Genomic DNA, 9,856 nt, shown 5'->3' with positions numbered 1-9,856 from the left:
CACTTTCACTTCCACATTCTTCTTCTTTTTTGGCGATTCACATTCTTAATGCATATTACCACCTACTGGGCAGGGAGGACAAAAAGGACTTAAATATCTTATGGATTACTTTAATGCTGCCTTTACGTGCTTTTTGGAGATTCAAAGCTCTGGCCACAATTCACTTGCATTGTATGGAACTACAGAGCTGAAATATTCTTCTACAAATCTTTATTTGTGGATGACCATATCATAATCATATGTATTCACATCTGGGATGGCATGAGGGTGAGTAAATGATGAGAGAATTTTCATTTTTGGATGAACTATTCCTTTAAGTTTTAGGAAGGTAAATCACACTTTTTATGATTTAGGTGCATTTACAAAATTGTCTTGCAAAATTCATGGTAATATTGATACATTTCAATGTTCGATTTTAATGACATTTTTGTAACTTTTGTACTAGGACAAATAGATTGTATTTGTACTGTATCAATCTATTACAATGTGCACAAACAAATCAACAACAAGACAATGATAATACAAATAAAAATAAAAAGCAAATATAAAATATACGTATATGTGGGAACACACAATAAGACAATATATATATATATATATATATATATATATGTATATATATATATATATATATATATATATATATATATATATATATATATATACAGTATATATGTATGTACAAATACAAATCTGTTATATACTGTACAGATAGTGCAAGGGAATGTAATGGCAGAAGAGGTAGGATATGTTAGATAAATATAAATAGACTAAGCTGTGTATTGTACATTAAATATTGCTCAATGAGGCAGTTTTAACTGTTCATGAGATGGAAAGCCTGAGGGGAAAACCTGTTCTTGTGCCCCCGACGGTTCTGGTGCTCAGTGCTCTGTAGCACCAGCCAGAAGGCAACAGTTCAAAAAGGTAGTGGGCTGGGTAAGTGGGGTCCAGAGTGATTTTTACAGCCCTTTTCCTCACTCTGGAAACGTATAGTTCTTGAAGGAAGGGGGGGGGGGGGCAACCAATAATCCACTCAGCAGTCTGAACTATCCTTCTGATTTCTGATTTTGTAGCTGAACCAAACCAGACAGTTATTGAACAGTTGAACTTCTTCAACTGGCGAAGGAAGTACAACCTCTGCTGGGATTTTTCACAATGTAGTCAATGAGTCAATGTGGGTCTCCCACTTCAGGTCCTGTGAGATGGTAGAGCTCAGGAACCTGAATGACTCCACTGCTGCTACAGATCTGTTCGGAATGGTGAGCGGGGTTCCACTGTTTTTAGTGTGTTCAGCTCCAGGTTGTTTTGACTGCACCGGACAGCCAGCTGGTGCAGCTTTGTGCCCCTTAGTTGTGTACATCTACATGTACATGGAAAAAAAGCATAAAGCACACATATTTTGGACCATGGGAACTGATTTTTTTCTACTGCTATAATAATATGCTGAAATCTATATCCTCGTGAGAGGACATGGAACTTTAATTATGTGCGTACAGTGGTTTGAATGTGGTCATTGATATCCAAATGAGAATTCCAAACAGAATGCAGAGTTTTTGATAAAGATCGTCACCCTCTAGATATGTTTGTTCTTTTGACCATTGACAAACAAACTAGAAAAAAGTTATGGATGCAGTTGTGCTGACAACACACCATTAAGACAGCTTAAGCACTGTGCGCCAAAGAACAGAACCAGGCTTTTAAAAAGGAAAATGAGCTAGTGATAAAAAGGTAGGACAGATTGAGGGGGCCATGAGGGATTTTAACCTGTGAGCTCTTTTAGACATTCGGCGCGGCTGATGCTTAAGCCACTAATGGATGATTAGGAGGTATTGGAGATCAGCCATCTTGACTCAAGGTGCCATTATTTACTCTTTCAGTAATGGATGAATGGGAAATGAGGAACAACAGACACCTAACTCCCTAACTGCCCTGTGCAGCACCATGAATAGTTTATATCAAATGTATCAAATGTTAATATTCAAAGTTTATGTCAATAAAGGCTGTTGGTAAGATAAACAAAGCTGTTGTACAATTTGGCTTTTCAGAGAATCAAAAGAAGTGCTGGCTCAAGAAGAAAATATATTTTTTTACTTTAAGATAATATGTAAATTTGTGTGCAACCAGAGCCACTTAAAATAAACATTGTTGTCAAGCAACCTTCTGAATATGCTGTTGATCAAACAAACAGATAGTCCTGCACCATTGGTTGAGTCAATGTTGTTGTGTTGGTCTGGACAGGCCGCTCAGCCAATCATAGCAAATTCTATAGCGCCACGGAAAGTGTTAATAGTTTTCAAGAAAATTAACCTATAAATAGCTTACTTATTGTTGCATATTTAGTTGGTATTTGATTTAAACACCAAAAAAATTATTCCTGCGACACTAGTTACATCTACCACTGATAAAAACAAAAACAGATTTACAGATTCATTTTTTGGAAAATGCTACATAGCCACAGTGTTTAAATCAAAATCAGATCAAAAAGTTGCTTGTAACTGATAATCCCCCTGCCCCCCAAATATAATTTGTTGTTGTATGAGGTTTGAGGTCAATGGCACCTAATGCCATTTGTTTTTGCATCTCCTGTAATTGAACACAGTGGGGAAATGGCCACCCGACTAGTGGGTGGCCCGCCTGTTACTTTGCTCTCCGGGAAATCGCTGCTAGCAGCCAAGAAACTTCCTGCCGCTAGCCTCCTCAACTACAAAAATATGAAGAAAGCCAAGTGGTGTGCCGTGCTGTGAATGTCAGTTGGCAAAACCACTGGCCACCCCAAAAGCACCACTGCGCACTCTACCACTAATCAAGGTCCCCTTCGAAAGAATTGGCATGGGCCTCGTCTGGCAATTTGAACAGTCTGCACATGGGCATCGCTTTGTATTAGTTCTGGTGGACAAAGCAAAGCGATATCCAGAAGCAGTGCCCCTGCACAACATCTCAGCACGTAGTGTTGTGGAGGCACTCTTCAGAATTATCTCCCGAGTGGTAATTCCAAAAATAAATCCTCACTGATCAAGGCACTACATTATTGTCATGAACACTACGTGCTCAACGCCATACGAGAAGCTTGGGAGGAGGGACCTTTAAACAGTAAAAATTAAATTCAGTATGTGCTTGATCCCTGTCCAGGGTGTCCCCCGCCTTTCGCCCAATGTTAGCTGGGATAGGCTCCAGCCCCCCGCGACCCTGTACACAGGATAAGCGGTTGACGATGGATGGATGGATGGATGGATGTGCTTGATCTTAGAGCAAAACTCCACACTTTGGGTCAATTAACACAGGAGAATTTGCTCCAAGTTTAGGAACGTCAAAATCAACTATATGACAGGGGCACTCGACTATGAGAATTCGCACCAGGAGATAAAGTGATTGTATTGCTGCCCACCTCAATCTCTAAATTACTCGGCAAGTGGCAAAGGCCCTTTGAGGTCACATGGCGAGTCGGAGATCACAATTATGAGGTTGGGCCGAATGAATATGTGCCGGGCACATCAAGTTTACCACCTCAACCTCCTAAAATTGTGGAAGGAGGCAGTCCCTGTGGCCTTGGCAACTGTAGTCCCGGAGAGGGCGGAGCGCGGGCCGGAGGTGACTTTCAAACCGAATTAATTCAGTTAATGTGCTCAGTTCATTAACTGAAGCACAGTCATGTGCTCACCTCTCCCCGGTTGCACGAACCTCATAGAACACCGTATCAAGACCACCCTGAGGGTGGTGGTTTGTAGCCGCCCTATTGCCTTCCAGAACACAAGAAAAGAATTGGTCAGGAAGAATTGGAGGCAATGCTCGAGATGACCATAATAGAAGAGTCGCACAAGAATTGGGCCAGCGTGGTGGTTCTGGTACCTAAGAGCGAGGGGATGGTCCGGTTCTGTGTAGACTATCATAAAGTGAATGCGGTGTCCAAATTTGATACGCACCCAATGCCCCGGATTGACGAATTACTCGATCGGTTGGGCACGGCTTCATTTTATTCTACACTGGACTTAACAAAGGGTTATTGGCAGAGAGATTAACTCCAATCTCCAGAGAAAAAAAAATGTCCACACCTTTTGGCTAACACCAATTTGTGAATCTTCCGTTCGGTTTGTTCTGGGCCCCTGCCACGTTTCAACGTCTCAAGGACAAAAATCTCAGACCACATTGCTATTTATAAGTCGCAAGCTCTCCTTGAATAACCCATTGATACCTGGCACAGACCGGGGGTGCAGATGGCTGTGGCTGACTTTCTCTCCAGAAATATGGGGTTATTTGGCAGACCGGATGTTGCCCTGGCCTGAGTCGGGCGGTGGGGGTATGTGGGGATGGGAGCATGGTTGTGTATCTGTCTGTGGGATAGAGAGAGCGATAAGGCTTGTCACCTGGGCTGTCATTATCTCTAACACCTGTCTCTTGTTATAGTGACGGCAGAGGGAGACCTGAAAAGGCAGACGGACACATCAGTAAGCAGAAAGACACAGAGAAGAGAGTTGGCTGCGTTTGTACTCTCATCGACATTGTTTGAGTATATATTTGGCCACTCAGAGCCCTTTTGTTTACACTAATATTTTTACATTTATAACGCAGTAATAAATGACCGTAAAATTACTATTTAAACAACTTTTAAACTATTTGAAGTCTGAACTGAACAAAACAGTGAGTGCCTGAGTGGAATCTCTTTCTATTCTGCTTGCTTGCTTTTTTGATCATTCAATTTAACAAAAGTAAACTCCTCTAAATTTGTTCTGTTTTAGGATTTAGTTGAACAATTCATCAAATTTGGACCCAAAAGTAACCTTCACGAAAATACACTCGTGATTATCTTTAATTTAACTGGAAAAAAATGAACTGAGCATAATTTAACTTGTACGGTTTGTACCGCTCGGTTTAGCCTCTTAGATGAAAACAGATATGGATAATTAGATTCTCTATGCATCACACTGAATGAAGAATTGCATCACAAGACATCACTAATGCTCACAGATCTAACTGAATCACAAGACAACAGAGCACATGATAGAAAGAGAATCATATGCTCTAAAAATAAAAATTATCTGTGATGAAGATCGAAAAAGAAGAAGGGTTAAGCCAATGTGTGAGGTGTTCCTGCTCTGTTTAGGAGAGGAGATGCATGAGAACAATTCTGTATTTTACCCCACAATTATCTTTCTTATAAAGGTTTCTTTGACTAAATAAGAATTTTCCGTTTAACTTCTGTGTATGTGATAGCTGATAGCAATACTGATACCAGATACTTAAGGAAAGCGTAAGGTCATTATTACGGTTTTGCTTTGCAGCAGGGTCCTGATCGCTCTTTTGGGGTTTATTTGCTATAATGATCAGCTGACTGTACATTATCAAGCTTCTTACACGGATAATTACAAATTAAATAAATACCTGGACATGAAATATTGTTTTGAGTTAAAATTACTCTATTTCATGAGAAATGAAATACCACAGACTATACGAGAGATATGAAACTAGCACAGCTATGTGAAATTGGTTGGCTGGGACAAATATTTTGACCGCATAATGCCGCAATCGATCAAACAGAAAGAAGTATTCCAGAAATCTGTGTAATAAATGATATTTAATGATCATGGCCTACATCTTAGGCTATGTACACACTAACATGTTTTCCTTTGAAAATGCATTAATTGTGTTACATTCACGCATCTCACCCACACTAGAATGGTGTTTTCCTTTCAAAAATGCTCTCCATAACCGCATACTGGAAAACAGTGATGTTAGGTAACTGAAAACTGAGGTTTCAAACTTAAAGCTGAAGTATGTAATATCTGTAACAATGGCCAGAGACTATTCAACAGAGACGGGCCACTTCTATTAAAAAGAATGGGAGAAATTGGAATGCCCAACTGTCAACGGATGTGGAAAGGAAGTCCTGCCTAACAAGTAAAAGACCCAATCACCTTTTAGATACAGACAACACCTGTCAATCAACTCGAGAACACTCATTTGCATTAGCTATACAAGCCAGGAACATTTTAGTTTTTTAGAGTAATGTGAGGTAGAAAAGGACAATTTATGATTCCAGTGTTGTCAGATTTGACTGCTGATTTGAAATATGTTCTTTCATCATAAACTTGTCCAACAGTTTCTGAGATTTCGGTCTTTCCCTTTTCAAGTAGATAGGAGCTGCAGTTTCATGACTGGAAATAACCTCCCGAGAGCATTCCAAAGATGGCTGCCAGTGGACTGACTTGCTAGAAAAATGTTGTACTTGCACCACTGAACGGAATTACAAAAATAAACAATGTTTTTAAAACATCTTTCCGAATAGCCCCCCGCCCCCATCTGCAGTTGTTCAAGCATTCAGATAGTCCTGCCTCCAACGCTATTGTTTGAGGTGGGTCTAAATGGTTCACTCAAACAACAGGAATTTTCATCGTTTTTCAATTTACCTGCTTAAGTAAGAGCGGGGGCGTCATTACACTGATAAGTTAGCATCTACCATTAAAATATCTCAAACAGATTAAAGATAAATTAGGAAGAGTCATTAGTGTTTTAGCAGAAATTCAGGGGCAAAGGTTGATTTTTGCTAACATTTATGCACCTAAAGCTGATGATCAGGCCTTTTTTATAAATCTAGAAGGGATGTTGCAAGCTGCTGGCACCCCTCATGATATAATATTGGGAGGAGACTTTAATCTATTGATGGACTCAGTCCTTGATCATAGTGAAGCAAAACAGTGTAAGGGATGTGTAAATATCTTGGTCTTATAGATATCTGGAGACTTTTGAACCCATCTGTGAGGGTATATATTTTTTCATCAGCCCATAAGATTTACTCTAGAATAGTTTTTTTTTTTTTATTATATCTAAGTCCCTCATTTCATCTGTTGTGGATTGCTCAATTGGAAACATCTTTGTCTCAGATCACACCCTGGTGTGTTTAGAGATGTTTCACATATGGAGAAAAAGAAATCATATAGTTGACACTTAAATGTATCCCTTTTGCAAAATCCTGAATTTCAACAAATGTTAAAGGCTAAAATCAATGTTTATAAGGAGACCAACTGGTCCTCAGTATCCTCTGTGGGCGTGGCTTGGGAGGTACTTAAGGCGGTTCTTAGGGGCCGGATCATACAGTACGCCTCATTCATCAAAATATCCAAAGCACAAGAACTCGTGGTGTTGGAAGGGAATATTAAAAGTGCCGAGGCAGAGCTGAAGCACCTAATGTCGTCTGATGGCCTCAGAGAATTGACCCGATTGACTGGGCTTGCACATTTTTGCTTCACATTTATCAAGGACTGAGTCCATAAATAGATTAAAGTCTCCTCACAATATTATATCAACATCCCTTCAAGATATATAAAAAAGCCCTGATTATCAGTGTTTGTTGCATAAATATTAGCCAAAATCAACAGCATCAACTGGCGTCCATCCCTCTAAACTCAAACAGTCCATGCACGCCTACGAGCACCCCCCCGACAAATTTACCATCGGATTTCTCAAGTTTGGTGTTTCTATACAGATTTTGTTAGACAGAATTTCATACCAGAAGAAAATCTATAAAACAAACTCCAGCCAATAGACAGAATAAAAACAAAGAACGTGTAGATTCATCTAAATAACTGTCCCGAAGATGTGTTCCTCCACAAAACAAACTCCAGCCTCTAGCAGAACCAGCACACAGACGCACAGACACACACACACACACACACACACACACACAAAAGATGTTAATTTTCCTCAGACAGTCAAATGAATATTCAGTGAGCCAGCTGTTACATGAGTACAGCAGATTACCTAATCCTTCCAATGTCCTGCAAAAATACTCCACAAAACAAACTCCACCCAATAGGAGGCACAAGCACAAAGAACGTGCAGATTCATCCACAAACTTTCCTGAAGGAGTGTTACTACACAAATCAAACTCCAGCTACTAGGCAGAACCAGCACAAAAAAAAGGCCCAGTTTCCTTGAACAGTTAAGTGAATGTTCAGTGAGTCCACCAGGCTGTAAAGTGAGTGCCACACAATTACTTACTCATTCCACTGACTTTATGAAGGACAATGCTTGTTGGGGATAAGTAAATACGCTCTGTCGATGCAAGAGTTTCTTGAACAAGTGTTATTTCACAAAACAAACTCCAGCAGCTTGAGGCCTCTGGAGGGGCTTCAGCTTGAGCAGCTTGATTTTTTTTTTTTTTAAAGAAAATATGTATTTATTGATGAATGGTGGCAGAAAGGCAAATGGTGAGTAACATATGTTATGGATAATTTTGGTAATATATTGAGTCATAGTCATTTTTGTTGTGAATACAATTTAAATTGTTCCCTTAAAATTTTTTATAATGATTAATATTTTTCATTGATTCATATATTAAACAAATAAAATCAAAACATATTCAAACAGAATCAATGCTTAGCCCCCTCTAGAAGTTAAAGCTCTTTCCCCCAGACTCTGAATTAGCAGGGAGTAATACACTGATGCCTCGTGACCTTTTCCAAAAGCAGTAATTACCACTTCCAGAGTATCTGCCGCTTTAGGGGGGTGTGTGCTACTCGCAAAGACAATAGGTGGCACAGCTGTAAATACAGAGCTTTAACTTCTATCAAAAGATTATGGGAAAAAGATTTAAATTTGGTTTTGGAGGAGGGAGTGTAGGCTAGGATTTAAAAAACGTCAACTCTACATTCTAGAGATACAAGTGATCGCCTCATGCAATTCATGATTTTACATAGATTCTGTTGGACCCCCACTAGATTGAATAGGCTTAGTCTTAAAGACGCACCCTCCTGCTGGCGATGTCAATCACAGTATGGAGACACAACCCATGTTTTTTGGAGTGTTAAGATCCAAGAATTTTAGTTGAAGGTTCAGAGTTTTATGTGTGATGTATTGGGAACTCAAATTTTATTTTGCCCCAGATTCTGTTTTTTAGGCAATGGAGCAGTCATCAATATAGAGAATAAGTACATAAAAAAATGGGTGCTAACCAGCGTCATGATCGCAAGACAAATAGTTTTAAGGGGATGGAAGTAGGCTGGAGCGCCCCATTTCAGGAGTGGTGCTCAGAGATGGGGAGAGTGGCGGCTTTTGAAGAAGGGTCATCTAGAAGACTGAGGAATTTGGAATTGTTTGTGGGGAAGTGGGGAAATTTCTGGTATTTTTGGAGGGCTCTCGGGGAGAGGCAGTGTAGAGAGAGGTGTAGTTGTTATGTGTGTGATTATTACACAGGAGGGAGACCTGATAAGGCATGCAGGGGCATCAGACTCGGAGAGTGAGTGGCAGAAGGAAGTGGTGTCTGAGTGGCTTGCCACGTCATATCAAGAGACTATATTTCTTTAGTTATTTTGGGAAACTGGAAGCCCTTGATTTTAGTCGGCTACTGAGAGCCTGTTTTATTTACCCTTGTGTGTGTGAAAGTGAAAATAAATACTCACCTAAACTGTTCGCTGACTCCTCCATTGTCCACAAACACAGATCTATCACATATTGAAATATAAAATTACTTTACAATAAGGTAGTATATGTTAACATAAGTTAACCTCATTAGTTAATATGAACTAACAATGATCAATACTTTTACAGAAAGTATTAATCTTGGTTAATGTTGATTTTAACATAATTAATAATTTTTTTTTACATAAAATGTTGTAAACATTAACATTGGTTAATGCATTATGAACTAACATTGAACAATTGTACATTTATAAATTAACCAAGAAAAAATATTACCTAATTAGATACCTAATTAGGTTAGATCCTCGCAAAAGACATTGGCAGAGCAGATACTCAAACCTCATCAAAACCAGAACCTATACAGTGTAAATCTGATAGTGGAAACCATGCTGTGGCAGACCAAATACGCGTCAGAGCCTCTTTTCAGGTACTACATTTAATGGAC

This window comes from Xyrauchen texanus, chromosome 12, assembly GCF_025860055.1.
Source record: "Xyrauchen texanus isolate HMW12.3.18 chromosome 12, RBS_HiC_50CHRs, whole genome shotgun sequence".
NCBI lineage: Eukaryota > Metazoa > Chordata > Actinopteri > Cypriniformes > Catostomidae > Xyrauchen > Xyrauchen texanus.
The sequence above is the reverse complement of the archived record's forward strand: the minus strand, read 5'-3'. Positions refer to the sequence as shown.